This window comes from Anomaloglossus baeobatrachus, chromosome 5 (assembly GCF_048569485.1).
Source record: "Anomaloglossus baeobatrachus isolate aAnoBae1 chromosome 5, aAnoBae1.hap1, whole genome shotgun sequence".
Classification (NCBI taxonomy): domain Eukaryota; kingdom Metazoa; phylum Chordata; class Amphibia; order Anura; family Aromobatidae; genus Anomaloglossus; species Anomaloglossus baeobatrachus.
In genome coordinates, this window is record NC_134357.1 from 225,223,989 (window position 1) to 225,241,614 (window position 17,626).

Sequence of the window (17,626 nt, forward strand, 5' to 3'; positions counted from 1 at the left end):
CATGGATATTGTTATGGCTGGGGTGGCAGTGACCGTTACTGCCGGGACAGGGATGTGGCTCCTCTGGGTTATGGAGCACGGGCTACCTGGTCTTCTCTAGAGCCTTAGGTGGTGAGGTTAGGTTTGTGCTGCAGATAGCCGGCAGCAGGGCCGCCACTAAGAATTTCGGGGACCCACACTGGCAAAATTTTCGGGCCCCCTTGAGACTCCGCCCAGGCACCACCCAAGCTCCGCCCCCACCCCAGCTCTGCCTCCACCCCTCAAACCTCCTACAGTCTAACTCTTGGAAAAATATGTGTGTGTATATATATATATATACCCACATATATTGATATTGATGTGGCTTCTCACAACTGCTTTTGTCTTGGTCTGGAGTGCAGTCAACAGATCATATACATCATGTAGGAGACGCTGAAGGCACATGCATCACAGGAGGGGCTGTGGGCATATATATACATCACAGGAGGGGTTGGGGACATATATATATACATCACGGGAGGGGCTGTGGACATATACACACATCACAGCAGGAGAGACTGTGGGCATATACACATCAGTGGAGGGTCTGGGGCTCAGACAGTACTGCTGGGCACGGCCAGCACTGGCGGTGGCACGGACAACACTAGAGGGGCACAAACAGGACTGGAGGACATGAAAAGGTCTGAGGGAGCACAGACAGCATTGGGGGATGTGGCACACAGCACTGGAGGGAGAGTGGCTCACAGCACCGAAAGGTAGGAGGCTCACAGCACCGGGAAGCAGGAGGCTCACAGCATCGGGAGGCAGGAGGCTCACACCAGAGAGGCAGGAGGCTCACACCAGAGAGGCAGGAGGCTCACAGCACCGAAAGGCAGGAGACTCACAGCACTGGGAGGCAGGAGACTCACAGCCCCGGGAGATAGGAGGCTCAAAACACTGGGAGGCAGGAGGCTGACAGCACCGGGAGGTAGGAGGTTCACAGCACCGGGAGGCAGGAGGCTCACAGCAGGAAGGCATGATGCTAGGGTTTGGAGGTTCCCCACCCCTGATCTAGCTGAAGCAAGACAGGGGCTGAGGTGGGCGGGCCTGCGGTCAGCCCCGGGCAGAGATCAGCGGGTTGGGATTAGCGTCCCCCCTCTTCGAGCAGAGATCAGCGGGTTGGGATCAGTGCCACCCCCCGGCAGAGATCAGTGGGCTGGGATCAGCGGCGCCCTTCCCCCCGGCAAAGATCAGCGCCCCCCTTCTCGGGCATAGATCAGCGGGTTGGGATCAGCGCCCCCCCCCCTTCTTCAAGCAGAGATCAGCGGGTTGGGATCAGTGCCCCCCCCCCTGGCAGAGATCAGAGGGCTGAGATTAGCGGCGCACCCCCGCGGGCAGAGATCAGAGGGCAGAGATCAGTGGCGCCCCCCTGCGGGCCGAGATCAGACGGCTGAGATTAGCGGCACCCCCCCGCGGGCAGAGATTAGCGGCGCCCCCCCCGGGCAGAGATCAGCGGCGCCCCCCCACGGGCAGAAATCAGGGGGCAGAGATCAGCGGCGGCCCCCCCATGGGCAGAAATCAGGGGCGCCCCCCAGCGGGCAGAGATCAGGGGGCAGAGATTAGCGGCGCCCCCCCGCGGGCAGAGATCAGAGGGCAGAGATCGGCGGCGCCCCCCCGTGGCAGATCGCCCCATCGTCTTCAGCTTACAGTGCTTACCTGTCAAGCTATCTCCGCTGGCTGCCGCGTCCCCGCCACCTCCGCGTTGTTGTCAGCAGCACTGTGATGAGGCGCAGAGTGATGACCTCATCACAGTGCTGTGTGATGACGCGCCGCCTCCCTGCTCTACTCGCTTCCGGCCACATGGCTAATTTGCATGCGATGCCCTAGAAGGGCTTCGCCTGTAATTTAGCCGTGCGTGCAGTGGCTGAAACGACACGGTCGGGCCCCTCTGCTGCGCCTGTGACTGGGGCCCGGGGAAGAGGGAAGGCCTGGCCTGTTCGGGGCTTAACAAAGCTAAGTAATTACCCCAGGCCTGTCCGGACCCCCTCTCTTCACCGGGCCCCCTACACCAGGCACAGTAGTAATGCCCTGATGGCGGCCCTGGCCGGCAGGTACCACTCCAAGGCAGTCCCCGGATCAGGACAAGTACTGGTACACATGAATCAGCTTGTGCTTTGAGTTCAGGTACAGACAAGATGGCTGGTACAGACAGAACAGTTTCTGGTTCAGGTTTAGATGCAGACAGGATCACAGGTTCAGGTACACAGGCTGGATAGGGGTCACAGGACTGGTTCAGATGCACAGACTGGTTCAGAGTCACAGGACGGGTTCAGATGCACAGGCTGGTTCAGGGTCACAGGACGCGTAAATGAAAAAGTACAAACAAGTTCAGGATCGAGGGCCAGACAATATTACTAGTACATGCAAACTGACAAGGAACAAAAATACACACAATTTAAAGGACGTGTGGATCAATCATACTTAGACATATATAAATAGGGAAACTACTAAATTAGACTACTGACTTACAAAGTGGACCAAACCGGAGTTTTTGAAACCCTTATCATACTATTTCCCAGAATTTTATTGAAACCAATAATACTAAAACCTGTTCAAAATTGACATTTTTTTAATTAAATTACATACATACAAACAGTACTATACATACCATTCAAAACGTTTCATCAATAGAAAATATATTGTATTGATAATTTTCATCAAAATACAGAAAATTTGTGAGGGCAAAAGAAAAATAGCCCAGAGTAGGGAGAATGCCAAGGGTACCAATGGCTGAGCCAGAGGAAAAGCCCATAAGGAAAAACAAAAAAGATTAATAGGCTGCAAGTATGGATCAAGATTAAGATTGGATCTCCAAAGAACTACACGGTGGTCATATAGTAGCAAAAGTCCCCAGTAGTGGTTTGTGTGAAGTTAACTGGAAATCAACAGTCAGTATTCATAGTATCACTTTGCAGTCTAAACTCACACAAAGTGCACCTGTGCCTGGGTGTGCTCCAGTATTATTGGTTTCCATAAATTCTGGAAAATAGTATAAAAGTCTCAAAAACTCAGATTTGGTCCGCTTTGTAAGTCAAGGAACTAGGGAAGGTGACTTAAATAGCCAGTGTCTCCCAGTGATGTGCACATTTCCAGAGTTTGCGCGCTGTCCTTTTAAGAAGCAGGGAGCATGTGCCCTAAGCACGTTGCCAGGAGACCTGCGAGACGTGCGCAGCCCTGGAAGCTGCAGCGGGGACCAGAGCAGGAGGCGGGAGGAACATGTGGCCGGCACAGGAATGAATATGTCAGTGTCTTTTCTAGGTGGAGTAAGCAGAGCAGGGCAGAAACGCTGGTGTTACAAGTATTTTGTGCATCCAGATTGCTGTCCAAGCAAGAAGTTCACCATCTTCAAATCAACAAAAATCGACTACTGATGTAAATAACAGATTTTCTGTATTACGATTTTTCCATTTTCATATTCTTCTTTAAGTTTTGTTAAGTAAACAATGGGAAGAGACATACAACGGTTACCATAGTGCAAGAGAACACATTGCAAGCGTCTAATGGAGTGGTCTATAAAAAGCTGCCAGTCGAAAGTCCGCTAGTACCATTTGAAGTACACTTCCTTGGATATCATTCAACAAGTTCTTGCTCTTGGTTGAAATATGGAAGAATCCGCTCTTCTCTTGCCTCTTAAAATTTCAGCCTAACTTCAGCCTTTATAAGATTTTGTTTGTAAAGTCTGGACGCTAAATGTTCAGGTGCTTGCTTGGAGAGATTTAAGTTTCAAATCAGGTCATTGAGTTGATTTTGGCTTAATGGTTGAGGCTTTAACAAGCTTCCATCAAATTCCCTTCCAGTAAAACTACTTGCCATACATTCCAATCTCTTACTATTTTCGGAGTCTGACGGTGGAAGGTTTGGTAGTCTGGTAAACACTGGTATGGGAACATCATTATCATGTCGAATAGGTCGTCTTGCGGATTCCAAATCAGGATTATCTCACTGAGCTTTCTTGTAACAATTAAAAGCCTTTAATCTTAACAACACCAAACAACAAAAACAATGGTCAACGATACAGCGACCGTAGCGACCTGTATAACGATCTTGGTGGTTGTTGCACGCCTACGTGGCTGTAGCTTTCTGAGCTCTGAGTCGTCAACGAGGTCGTTGGTAAGGCATCAAACACACCGATGCATCCTGCCCAGCAGGACCTCAATGATCAAAAAATGATCCAGGCCATTCCGACACGACCAGCGATCTCACAGCAGGGGCCTGGTAGCTGCTATGTGTAAAACGTAGCGAGATTGCTGGCGAGGTCCTTGTTGCGTCACAGAATCTGTGACTCAGCAGTGATCTCGGTAGAGATGATTTTCACAATGGTAGCTAGAGAGTTCAGATGTATCAACACAGACGTCAAAACACTGGAAATTCACAAGGACAGAACAGATGTCCCTGAAGTTCCTTAGGAATAACCACAATATCATCATCAGAAGTGTGGACAAAGCAGGCGTGATCCTTAGTCAACAATCTACCCAAGAAGCATAGAAGCTTCCACCAAGAGTGCATGCCACTGCAGAGGGTGCCATGTCTCCCTGACGAGTCACATCCCAACATTTTTCTCTACATTATGGTTCACATGGCCTTCATTATATGGCAACGACAGGGTAGACTCCATGCAATCGCAAGCTGACCTGCTGCTGTTGCGATGCACCCACTTTCTAGTGTGCACTCAGTCACAACTAGATGAGGCCTTTTATTGGCTTTTTCTGTTTCAACATCATGACGTACTAACCCTTTAGGTGCTTTTTTTCTGGTTTTCAAGCCTTTGAATATGGGTTGTCATTGCAGTGGCAGTTTGCTGATGCCTGACATGCATGCTGCAGGCTAGGCTTCATACAAGACAGTAATTTTAACAGTATACAGTAGTACTATAGTTTTGGAGTGTAATAAACAAGTTACCTGCCATAAAAAAAAAAGGTGATAAAAGCGTCGTATTTATACCAAAAAGGTACAAATAAAAATATTAGCTAGCTATGCAAAAAAAATTTTTTACCACTTAAAAGATAACTAGAGTTTGGTAACACTGAAATTTTATTGTTTAGAGAGTAGCATCTGATCACTCAGAAGGTTGGGTGCTCGAAAAAATGAGGTCAATAGTAACTAGAATAATTTCGGCACACCAATAAAAAATTATAAGAGTCCAGAAATAGTTGTTTGTAATGAAAGTCCACTCTTTATTTTCAAGCAAACTCTTATAATTTTTTAATGGTGTGCCGAAATTATTCTAGTTACAGAATTGTATTGACCAGAAGAATCATGTATCTAGGACATTATTAACAAAAAAAAGGCATCAAAGAATAGCCTTTATCAACCATCTAAGTTTTCAACTACAGACGAAGTGGAGGAAAGCTTGACAAGCCCAATGGAATAGGTCACCACACATCCATGGAGTGCAACGATATGAAGTCCGCCAGGTGGACTATAACTTGAATAAGAGGAAAAAAATATCGGCACATCCAACGTTAATTAATAATAATAATAATAATAATAATATTACTAATAATATTTAATTATAATAATAATAATAATAATTATATTAAAAAAGTCCATCCATATTCAGAAGAGCCTGACGCGTTTCCGACGCAAAAGAGAGTCCTTAATCATAGGCTCATTAAGTTTTCATCCTCTTAATATACAGTCCCTGAGAGAAGTTCTGTCGCTTATCCATGTTATGTAAATAAAAGCTTATAACCTGACTTTAAATTCATCCATTGGTTTCATAAATTACTTTTGAAAGCTGAAGCCCTCCCAAATTTGGTTTAGGTTATGAAAATAAAGTTGCTGCAAAGCTGAAATATTGATCATTTAATGAACACAGAAAGGTCAGATTTTGGCAAGACAAAAGTTTTGCTGCCCACAGAGAGTAATGTGAAATTCAAACAAGTAATTAACTTCTAATACAAAGATTACAAAGATACCTTGCATAGCATTGGTGAATGAAGTTGTGGTGCTATTAGAGCCATATTTAATATTTTGTGTGACCTCCAGGAGCTTGAAGGACTGCATCCATGTGGTTCAACAATGATTCATACAATGTATTGATGAAGTCATCAGGAATAGCAAAAGAATGTAGTCTTACATGCCTCCCAGAGTTCATCTAGATTCTTTGGTTTTGTCTTCCAAGATTCCTCTTTCATCCTACCCCAAACATGCTCAATGATGCTCATGTCTAGTGGCTGGCCACCTTGAGCACCTTGATCTTCTTTGCCAGGAGGAACTTTGTTGTAGAGATGGATGTATGAGATGGAGCACCATCCTGCTGCAGAATTTGACCCCTTTTATGATTGGGAATGTAAGAGGTAGCTAATACTTCTTGATATTTTAGGCTATTGATATTGCCTTCTACCTTGCAAATGTTTTGCACACCCCCATACTGAATTTAACCCCAGACCATGATCTTTCCATTACCAAACTTAACTGTATTCTAGATCCATACGGGCTCCAGTAGGTCTCCTGCAGTATTTGCGGCGGCTGTGGTATAATTCAACTGAAGATTCATCAGAGAAATCCACCTTCTGCCACTTTTCCAGCGTCCATCTGTTTAGCAGGCTGTGGGACTTGGCAAATGCCACACGTTTTTTTAATTGCCTTTTGTTTAGTGCTGGCTTCTAGGCACTGATTCAACCATGGAGGCCATTTCGAGACAGAACCCTACAAACGGTTCTATTTGACACAGGGACGAGGTGACCAGGCCTTTTGGAGCTCTGCTGCAGTGGAAGAGGGGCTGGCTTTGGATTTTCTAACCAACAAACGTTCCTCCTGAGCAGTTGTCCTGTGAGGTCTGCCAGACCTGGGCTTGTCAAAAACATCTCCAGTCTCTTCAAATCTTTTTTTAATTCTTTGACCTTGACGCTGAGACACATTAAAGGTGCTACCCACCTCTGCAGTATATCTGTTCTTCAGCCTTTTGATAATCAAAGCTTAGGTTGCAGGGTGAATTTTTGGCATGTTGTCAGAGGTCAAGTTGCAGTTCAAATGAAGGTTTGGGGTGCTGGGTTTCTTTTTATACACAGCCACTAATTATCCGATCATTTAGTGAGCACAGGTGAGGATGTCAACTAGGATTGTGTGCATTATATGACAAGGCGACAGAACTTTTGTTTTGCGAAAATCTGACCTTTCTGTTTTTATTAAATGATCAATATTTCAGCTTAGCAGCAACTTTATTTTCATAACCTAAACCAAATTTGGGAGGGTTTCAGCTTTCAAAACAGTAATTTATGAACCCAATGGATGAATTTAAAGTCAGGTTATAAGCTTTTATTTCCATAACATGGATAAGCAACAGAACTTCTGTCAGGGACTGTATTGCAATCATTTTATATGGCCCTATGTATCTACAATGCTCATTTTGTCCTTCTACCCAGTAAAATCTCTGTTCTCTTCTCTATGTAGAAACAGGAAGTCTGTTGTCCATGCATGAATCATTCCACTCCAACTCCTGAACCAGCTGCTCCCTCCTCCCCCATCATATATGTGTATGCAGTGATTCACGCAGGAAAAATGGACTTCATGTTTCAACATAAAGCTTAGAAGGATTCTGCTAGTCCATTTTTATTGACGTGATTTCATAGGCCTTATGAAATACAGAAGAATTAACTGGGTAGAAAAGAAAAATGAGCAATCGTAAGTACACAATTATAATCCACTTATTTTTTATTGAAAACACGGCAGATACAAAATCATAAATGGTAAATGAAGATTACATTTGTCAACCGCCCACACATGAGGGCTCCATACATTAGAATACTCCAAGACAATCCGATAACAATTCCTCTGAGGGTAAAGGGTTAAGGGGGCTTTACACGCAACGACATCGCTAACGAGATGTCGTTGGGATCACGGAATTCGTGACGCACATCCGGCCTCGTTAGCGACTTCGTTGTGTGTGAATCGTACGAACGACCGCTAATGATCAAAATTACTCACCTAATTGTTGATCGTTGACACGTCGTTCTAATCCCAAATATCGTTGCTGTTGCAGGATGCAGGTTGTTTGTCGTTCCTGAGGCAGCACAACATCGCTACGTACTACAAAGGTGATCCGAAACAGCTGTAGGGCTTGGACCAAGGACCGGCTTTCTCCCCTTCATCATAGAGCTTTGGTATGTTCTTGGGTTTACTCTGAACACGATTCATATTGATCTGACTTGAGATCCATCGTACCCATAGACATATCCCTATACTTTTCTTAGGGGGTTTTGCTTAATGTTTATAATGACTGACATATGGTACTGTTGCTATATTATTCGAGTACATTTATTTATATCAGTCAGTCATTGATATTTTCGGCCCTGGTCCCCATATTGTGAGGTCTCTCTTTGTGTCCTCCTCATTAATGTTACTGTTGGGGAACGGCGTCTTTCCAGTTCTCCAATTTTTTAACTGTTTGTGAACCTTTCTAATAAAGATATTTTTGGACTTTATCACTCCATTGTGTGGCTTCCACATTTTTTGTAGTATGTATAGGAGTATGTCCTGGTTTCAGGAATCCAATATTATGGGGATATAATTTATTATCAACATGTATTCTGTTGGAATTACTTGTACAACCCCATTTCTCTTGAAAATTGTTTCAACAACATCGCTACGTGTAATACCCCAGGATCGACGAACAACACTGTACCTGCGTTCGGCCAGCAACGAGGTGGGCATGTCTTTCCTTCGGCTGCTCTCCGCCTCTCCGCTTCTATTGGCTGCCTGCCGTGTCTCTTTGCCAGTCTGTCTTTTTCCAGGGCTGTCTCTTTGCCCCGTCTGTCTCTTTGCAGGGCTGTCTTTTTCCGGGGCTGTCTCTTTGCCCCGGCTGTCTCTTTGCCCGGGCTGTCTCTTTGCCCGGGCTGTCTCTTTGCCCGGGCTGTCTCTCTGCAGGGCTGTCTCTTTGCCCGGGCTGTCTCTTTGCCCGGGCTGTCTCTCTGCAGGGCTGTCTCTTTTCCCGGGCTGTCTCTTTGCCCGGGCTGTCTCTTTGCCCGGGCTGTCTCTTTGCCCGGGCTGTCTCTTTCCAGGTCTCTCTTTGCCCGTCTGTCTCTTTCCAGGACTGTCTTTTTCCAGGGCTGTCTCTTTTCTTGTCTGTCTGTCTCTTTTGAGGTCCTTCTCTTTTGAGGTCTGTCTCTTTCCAGGGCTGTCTCTTTGCCCAGGCTGTCTCTTTGCAGGGCTGTCTCTTTTCTCGGGCTGTCTCTTTGCCCATCTGTCTCTTTTCCAGGGCTGTCTCTTTGCCCGGGCTGTCTCTTTTCCAGGGCTGTGTCTTTTCCAGGGCTGTGTCTTTTCCAGGGCTGTCTCTTTCCCGGTCTGTCTCTTTTGAGGTCTGTCTCTTTTGAGGTCTGTCTCTTTTGAGGTCTGTCTCTTTGCCCGTCTGTCTCTTTCCAGGGCTGTCTCTTTCCAGGGCTGTCTCTTTCCAGGGCTGTCTCTTTGCCCATCTGCCTCCTTGCCCCGTCTGCCTCATTGCCCGGGCTGTCTCTTTGCCCGGGCTGTCTCTTTGCCCGGGCTGTCTCTTTCCAGGTCTCGCTTTGCCCGTCTGTCTCTTTCCAGGACTCTCTCTTTCCAGGGCTGTCTCTTTTCCAGGGCTGTCTTTGTCTCTTTGCCCCGTCTGTCTTTGTCTCTTTGCCCCGTCTGTCTTTGTCTCTTTGCCCCGTCTGTCTTTGTCTCTTTGCCCCGTCTGTCTTTGTCTCTTTGCCGGTCTGTCTCTTTCCAGGTCTGCCTCCTTGCCCCGTCTGCCTCCTTGCCCCGTCTGCCTCCTTGCCCCGTCTGCCTCCTTGCCCCGTCTGCCTCCTTGCCCCGTCTGTCTCTTTCCAGGGCTGTCTTTGGCTCTTTGCCCAGTCTGTCTTTGGCTCTTTGCCCAGTCTGTCTTTGGCTCTTTGCCCAGTCTGTCTTTGGCTCTTTGCCCAGTCTGTCTTTGGCTCTTTGCCCAGTCTGTCTTTGGCTCTTTGCCCCGTCCGTCTTTTTCCAGGTCTGTCTTTCCCCGTCCGTCTCTTTCCAGGTCTGTCTTTCCCCGTCCGTCTCCTTGCCCCGTCCGTCTCCTTGCCCCGTCCGTCTCCTTGCCCCGTCCGTCTCCTTGCCCCGTCCGTCTCCTTGCCCCGTCCGACTCCTTGCCCCGTCCGACTCCTTGCCCCGTCCGACTCCTTGCCCCGTCCGACTCCTTGCCCCGTCCGACTCCTTGCCCCGTCCGACTCCTTGCCCCGTCCGACTCCTTGCCCCGTCCGACTCCTTGCCCCGTCCGACTCCTTGCCCCGTCCGACTCCTTGCCCCGTCCGACTCCTTGCCCCGTCCGACTCCTTGCCCCGTCCGACTCCTTGCCCCGGCTGTCTTTTTGCCCATCTGTCTCTTTCTCCGTCTGTCTCTTTGCCCATCTGTCTTTGTCTCTTTCCCGATCTGTCTCTTTCCAGGTCTGTCTCTTTGCTCGTCTGTCTTTGTCTCTTTCCCCGTCTGTCTCTTTGTCCCGTCTGTCTCTTTGTCCGGGCTGTGTCTTTGCCCGGGCTGTGTCTTTCCAGGGCTGTCTCTTTCCAGGTCTCACTTTGCCAGTCTGTCTCTTTCCAGGGCTGTCTCTTTGCCCGTCTGTCTCTTTCAAGGTCTGTCTCTTTCCAGGTCTTTCTTTGCCCAACTGCCTCTTTGCCCGGGCTGTCTCTTTACCCTGGCTGTCTCTTTGCCCGGGCTGTCTCTTTCCACGTCTGTCTGTCTCTTTCCACGTCTGTCTGTCTGTCTGTTTATGTCTCTCTTTTTCTGTCTCACCACCGACATCATATTACCTCACACATAAGCTTCTTATACTAACAGTTTATTTTGTTCCTATAGCAACCACTGACAGTTGCTATTAATAGCCTGTAGCTCTCACCTCCATTCAGTTTAATGGAGGCAGAATTTGGAGAGTAACTGTAAAGTGCAGGGTTAAATTTTCCCTGTCAAAACATAGTCTACGACGCTCCCTGAGTCACATGAGGCGTCTGTGCAACATTTCGTGATTGTAAATGCGACGGTGCAAATTCCTTTAGCGGACATATATACATACATACATACACACATGCGTACGTTGAGCTTTATATATTAGATATCATGCTCCCTCAGGATTCTGGAGAACTGGGAAAATTCTCTTCTTTTTGCCAGAGTTGCAGCAGACAGGTCCGGGAACAACTTTAAATCATTAAAGGGGTTATCCTGCTTCTTTAACTTTTTTTTTTTATTTCCCTATTGGGCTACATTGGGGCAGGTAAGTAGATAGAGACCACTTACCTGCCCTGCTTTCAGCCCCTCTTCCCCGGCTCAGAGCGGTCATGTGACCGCTCCTGCCGCGATTTTGCTGCTTCCGGTCATTTCATGTCAACATGGGCAGGGCCATGTTGACATGCAAATGTGGAACAGCATGTCGCCTCCCTGCTGGGCTGTACAGTGCGATGAGCCCCGCCCCCTTCCCTGCACCCTCCCACACATTCCCCCGCACCTCTTTTACTCTCCAGTAACCTCCCCCTGCACTGCTGTGGGGTCCGTGACCTGGGGGAGGGGCCTGGCGGCGGCTGCCGTGGTGTCAGCGCCAGCACCGGGCCCCCTGTTCAGGATCACACATTCAAATGTACCGGCATCACAGATCACAGATGCCGGTACATTTGAAAGTGCTGATGAGAAGCAGCGCAGCGCTGCTTCTCATCACTGTCCCTCCCGCTGTCTGTGCTCTCTTCAGCACAGCGGTGACGTCACTACTGTGCTGATATGTCCAGAGCACAGACAGCTGGCGAACGTGCAGGAGCGGCGGGGACCGAGGACGGGTGAGTATGTACTCCCTACATGTGTTCCCTATGGGGGGGGCGTGTGCAGAGCCATATGTGTGCGTGTGCAGAGCCATATGTGTGTGTGTGCGGTGCAGAGCCATATGTGTGCGTGTGCAGAGCCATATATGTGCGTGTGCGGTGCAGAGCCATATGTGTGCGTGTGCAGAGCCATATGTGTGCGTGTGCGGTGCAGAGCCATATGTGTGCGTGTGCAGAGCCATATGTGTGCGTGTGCAGAGCCATATGTGTGAGAGTGCGGTGCAGAGTCATATGTGTGCGTGTGCGGTGCAGAGCCATATGTGTGCGTGTGCAGAGCCATATGTGTGTGTGTGTGTGCGGTGCAGAGCCATATGTGTGTGTGTGCGGTACAGAGCCATATGTGTGCGTGTGCGGTGCAGAGCCATATGTGTGCGTGTGCCGTGCAGAGCCATATGTGTGCGTGTGCGGTACAGAGCCATATGTGTGCGGTGCAGAGCCATATGTGTGCGTGTGCAGAGCCATATGTGTGCGTGTGCGGTGCAGAGCCATATGTGTGCGTGTGCGGTGCAGAGCCATATGTGTGTGTGTGCAGAGCCATATGTGTGCGTGTGCGGTACAAAGCCATATGTGTGCGTGTGCGGTGCAGAGCCATATGTGTGTGTGTGCGGTGCAGAGCCATATGTGTGCGTGTGCAGAGCCATATATGTGTGTGTGCGGTGCAGAGCCATATGTGTGCGTGTGCAGAGCCATATGTGTGCGTGTGCGGTGCAGAGCCATATGTGTGCGTGTGCAGAGCCATATGTGTGCGTGTGCGGTGCAGAGCCATATGTGTGCGTGTGCAGAGCCATATGTGTGCGTGTGCAGAGCCATATGTGTGAGTGTGCGGTGCAGAGTCATATGTGTGCGTGTGCAGAGCCATATGTGTGCGTGTGCGGTGCAGAGCCATATGTGTGCGTGTGCAGAGCCATATGTGTGCGTGTGCGGTGCAGAGCCATATGTGTGCGTGTGCAGAGCCATATGTGTGCGTGTGCAGAGCCATATGTGTGAGTGTGCGGTGCAGAGTCATATGTGTGCGTGTGCGGTGCAGAGCCATATGTGTGCGTGTGCAGAGCCATATGTGTGTGTGTGTGCGGTGCAGAGCCATATGTGTGTGTGTGCGGTACAGAGCCATATGTGTGCGTGTGCCGTGCAGAGCCATATGTGTGCGTGTGCGGTACAGAGCCATATGTGTGCGGTGCAGAGCCATATGTGTGCGTGTGCAGAGCCATATGTGTGCGTGTGCGGTGCAGAGCCATATGTGTGTGTGTGCAGAGCCATATGTGTGCGTGTGCGGTACAAAGCCATATGTGTGCGTGTGCGGTGCAGAGCCATATGTGTGTGTGTGCGGTGCAGAGCCATATGTGTGCGTGTGCAGAGCCATATATGTGTGTGTGCGGTGCAGAGCCATATGTGTGCGTGTGCAGAGCCATATGTGTGCGTGTGCGGTGCAGAGCCATATGTGTGCGTGTGCGGTGCAGAGCCATATGTGTGCGTGTGCAGAGCCATATGTGTGCGTGTGCAGAGCCATATGTGTGAGTGTGCGGTGCAGAGTCATATGTGTGCGTGTGCAGAGCCATATGTGTGCGTGTGCGGTGCAGAGCCATATGTGTGCGTGTGCAGAGCCATACGTGTGCGTGTGCGGTGCAGAGCCATATGTGTGCGTGTGCAGAGCCATATGTGTGCGTGTGCAGAGCCATATGTGTGAGTGTGCGGTGCAGAGTCATATGTGTGCGTGTGCGGTGCAGAGCCATATGTGTGCGTCTGCAGAGCCATATGTGTGTGTGTGTGCGGTGCAGAGCCATATGTGTGTGTGTGCGGTACAGAGCCATGTGTGCGTGTGACGTGCAGAGCCATATGTGTGCGTGTGCGGTACAGAGCCATATGTGTGCGGTGCAGAGCCATATGTGTGCGTGTGCAGAGCCATATGTGTGCGTGTGCGGTGCAGAGCCATATGTGTGCGTGTGCGGTGCAGAGCCATATGTGTGTGTGTGTGCAGAGCCATGTGTGTGCGTGTGCGGTGCAGAGCCATATGTGTGCGTGTGCGGTACAAAGCCATATGTGTGCGTGTGCGGTGCAGAGCCATATGTGTGTGTGTGCGGTGCAGAGCCATATGTGTGCGTGTGCAGAGCCATATATGTGTGTGTGCGGTGCAGAGCCATATGTGTGTGTGTGCAGAGCCATATGTGTGCGTGTGCGGTGCAGAGCCATATGTGTGCGTGTGCAGAGCCATATGTGTGCGTGTGCGGTGCAGAGCCATATGTGTGCGTGTGCAGAGCCATATGTGTGCGTGTGCAGAGCCATATGTGTGAGTGTGCGGTGCAGAGTCATATGTGTGCGTGTGCGGTGCAGAGCCATATGTGTGCGTGTGCAGAGCCATATGTGTGTGTGTGTGCGGTGCAGAGCCATATGTGTGTGTGTGCGGTACAGAGCCATATGTGTGCGTGTGCGGTGCAGAGCCATATGTGTGCGTGTGCGGTACAGAGCCATATGTGTGCGGTGCAGAGCCATATGTGTGCGTGTGCAGAGCCATATGTGTGCGTGTGCGGTGCAGAGCCATATGTGTGCGTGTGCGGTGCAGAGCCATATGTGTGTGTGTGCAGAGCCATGTGTGTGCGTGTACGGTGCAGAGCCATATGTGTGCGTGTGTGGTACAAAGCCATATGTGTGCATGTGCGGTGCAGAGCCATATGTGTGCGTGTGCAGAGCCATATGTGTGCGTGTGCGGTGCAGAGCCATATGTGTGCGTGTGCGGTACAGAGCCATATGTGTGCGGTGCAGAGCCATATGTGTGCGTGTGCGGTGCAGAGCCATATGTGTGCGTGTGCGGTACAGAGCCATATGTGTGCGTGTGCGGTGCAGAGCCATATGTGTGCGTGTGCGGTGCAGAGCCATATGTGTGCGTGTGCGGTACAGAGCCATATGTGTGCGGTGCAGAGCCATATGTGTGCATGTGCTGAGCCATATGTGTGCATGTGCGGTGCAGAGCCATATGTGTCTCTTTCCCGGTCTGTCTCTTTTGAGGTCTGTTTCTTCGCCCGTCTGTCTCTTTCCAGGGCTGTCTCTTTGCCCATCTGTCTCTTTCCAGGTCTGTCTCTTTGCCCCATCTGCCTCCTTGCCCCGTCTGCCTCCTTGCCCCGTCTGCCTCCTTGCCCCGTCTGCCTCCTTGCCCCGTCTGCCTCCTTGCCCCGTCTGTCTCTTTGCCCGGGCTGTCTCTTTGCCCGGGCTGTCTCTTTGCCCGGGCTGTCTCTTTGCCCGGGCTGTCTCTTTGCCCGTCTGTCTCTTTCCAGGGCTGTCTCTTTTCCAGGGCTGTCTCTTTTCCAGGGCTGTCTTTGGCTCTTTGCCCCATCTGTCTTTGGCTCTTTGCCCCGTCTGTCTTTGGCTCTTTGCCCCGTCTGTCTTTGGCTCTTTGCCCAGTCTGTCTTTGGCTCTTTGCCCAGTCTGTCTTTGGCTCTTTGCCCAGTCTGTCTTTGGCTCTTTGCCCAGTCTGTCTTTGGCTCTTTGCCCAGTCTGTCTTTGGCTCTTTGCCCAGTCTGTCTTTGGCTCTTTGCCCCGTCCGTCTCTTTCCAGGTCTGTCTTTCCCCGTTCGTCTCTTTCCAGGTCTGTCTTTCCCCGTCCGTCTCCTTGCCCCGTCCGTCTCCTTGCCCCGTCCGTCTCCTTGCCCCGTCCGTCTCCTTGCCCCGTCCGTCTCCTTGCCCCGTCCGTCTCCTTGCCCCGTCCGTCTCCTTGCCCCGTCCGTCTCCTTGCCCCGTCCGTCTCCTTGCCCCGTTCGTCTCCTTGCCCCGTCCGACTCCTTGCCCCGTCCGACTCCTTGCCCCGTCCGACTCCTTGCCCCGTCCGACTCCTTGCCCCGGCTGTCTCCTTGCCCCGGCTGTCTCTTTGCCCGGGCTGTCTTTTTGCCCATCTGTCTCTTTCTCCGTCTGTCTCTTTGCCCATCTGTCTTTGTCTCTTTCCCGATCTGTCTCTTTCCAGGTCTGTCTCTTTGCTCGTCTGTCTCTTTGTCCCGTCTGTCTCTTTGCCCGGGCTGTGTCTTTGCCCGGGCTGTGTCTTTCCAGGGCTGTCTCTTTCCAGGTCTCACTTTGCCAGTCTGTCTCTTTCCAGGGCTGTCTCTTTGCCCGTCTGTCTCTTTCAAGGTCTGTCTCTTTCCAGGTCTTTCTTTGCCCAACTGCCTCTTTGCCCGGGCTGTCTCTTTACCCTGGCTGTCTCTTTGCCCGGGCTGTCTCTTTCCACGTCTGTCTGTCTGTCTGTTTATGTCTCTCTTTTTCTGTCTCACCACCGACATCATATTACCTCACACATAAGCTTCTTATACTAACAGTTTATTTTGTTCCTATAGCAACCACTGACAGTTGCTATTAATAGCCTGTAGCTCTCACCTCCATTCAGTTTAATGGAGGCAGAATTTGGAGAGTAACTGTAAAGTGCAGGGTTAAATTTTCCCTGTCAAAACATAGTCTATGACGCTCCCTGAGTCACATGAGGCGTCTGTGCAACATTTCGTGATTGTAAATGTGACGGTGCAAATTCCTTTAGCGGACATATATACATACATACACACATGCATACGTTGAGCTTTATATATTAGATATCATGCTCCCTCAGGATTCTGGAGAACTGGGAAAATTCTCTTCTTTTTGCCAGAGTTGCAGCAGACAGGTCCGGGAACAACTTTAAATCATTAAAGGGGTTATCCTGCTTCTTTAACTTTTTTTTTTTATTTCCCTATTGGGCTACATTGGGGCAGGTAAGTAGATAGAGACCACTTACCTGCCCTGCTTTCAGCCCCTCTTCCCCGGCTCAGAGCGGTCATGTGACCGCTCCTGCCGCGATTTTGCTGCTTCCGGTCATTTCATGTCAACATGGGCAGGGCCATGTTGACATGCAAATGTGGAACAGCATGTCGCCTCCCTGCTGGGCTGTACAGTGCGATGAGCCCCGCCCCCTTCCCTGCACCCTCCCACACATTCCCCCGCACCTCTTTTACTCTCCAGTAACCTCCCCCTGCACTGCTGTGGGGTCCGTGACCTGGGGGAGGGGCCTGGCGGCGGCTGCCGTGGTGTCAGCGCCAGCACCTGGCCCCCTGTTCAGGATCACACATTCAAATGTACCGGCATCACAGATCACAGATGCCGGTACATTTGAAAGTGCTGATGAGAAGCAGCGCAGCGCTGCTTCTCATCACTGTCCCTCCCGCTGTCTGTGCTCTCTTCAGCACAGCGGTGACGTCACTACTGTGCTGATATGTCCAGAGCACAGACAGCTGGCGAACGTGCAGGAGCGGCGGGGACCGAGGACGGGTATGTTCTCCCTACATGTGTTCCCTATGGGGGGGGCGTGTGCAGAGCCATATGTGTGCGTGTGCAGAGCCATATGTGTATGTGTGCGGTGCAGAGCCATATGTGTGCGTGTGCAGAGCCATATATGTGTGTGTGCGGTGCAGAGCCATATGTGTGCGTGTGCAGAGCCATATGTGTGCGTGTGCGGTGCAGAGCCATATGTGTGCGTGTGCAGTGCAGAGCCATATGTGTGCATGTGCAGAGCCATATGTGTGCGTGTGCAGAGCCATATGTGTGCGTGTGCGGTGCAGAGCCATATGTGTGCGTGTTGTGAGACTGTGACCGGGGTTATCTATGACGGCCGGTATGTCTCGCCCCGGTTGTGCTCACTCCATGATAGAAAGTAAATCCACTCTAGGGTTAATACTGTTTCCCTACAGGCTGAAGGAAGGGTTAAATGGAAACAGGAACGAGGGCAGGTGTGCCGGGTGTGAGGGAGTGAACAGAACTCCCTGAGCTTTCTGCTGGAGAGGCACATGTGTATTGCTGTGGACTTTTGTTTGG

At 50.3% G+C, this 17,626-nt stretch overlaps 1 protein-coding gene across 2 annotated transcripts in view; it reads right to left on the reverse strand.

Moving 5' to 3' along the window:
• TMEM132A (transmembrane protein 132A) overlaps positions 1–17,626 on the reverse strand; it is an 849,435-nt gene that overhangs the window by 609,745 nt on the left and 222,064 nt on the right. The window lies entirely within an intron of this gene.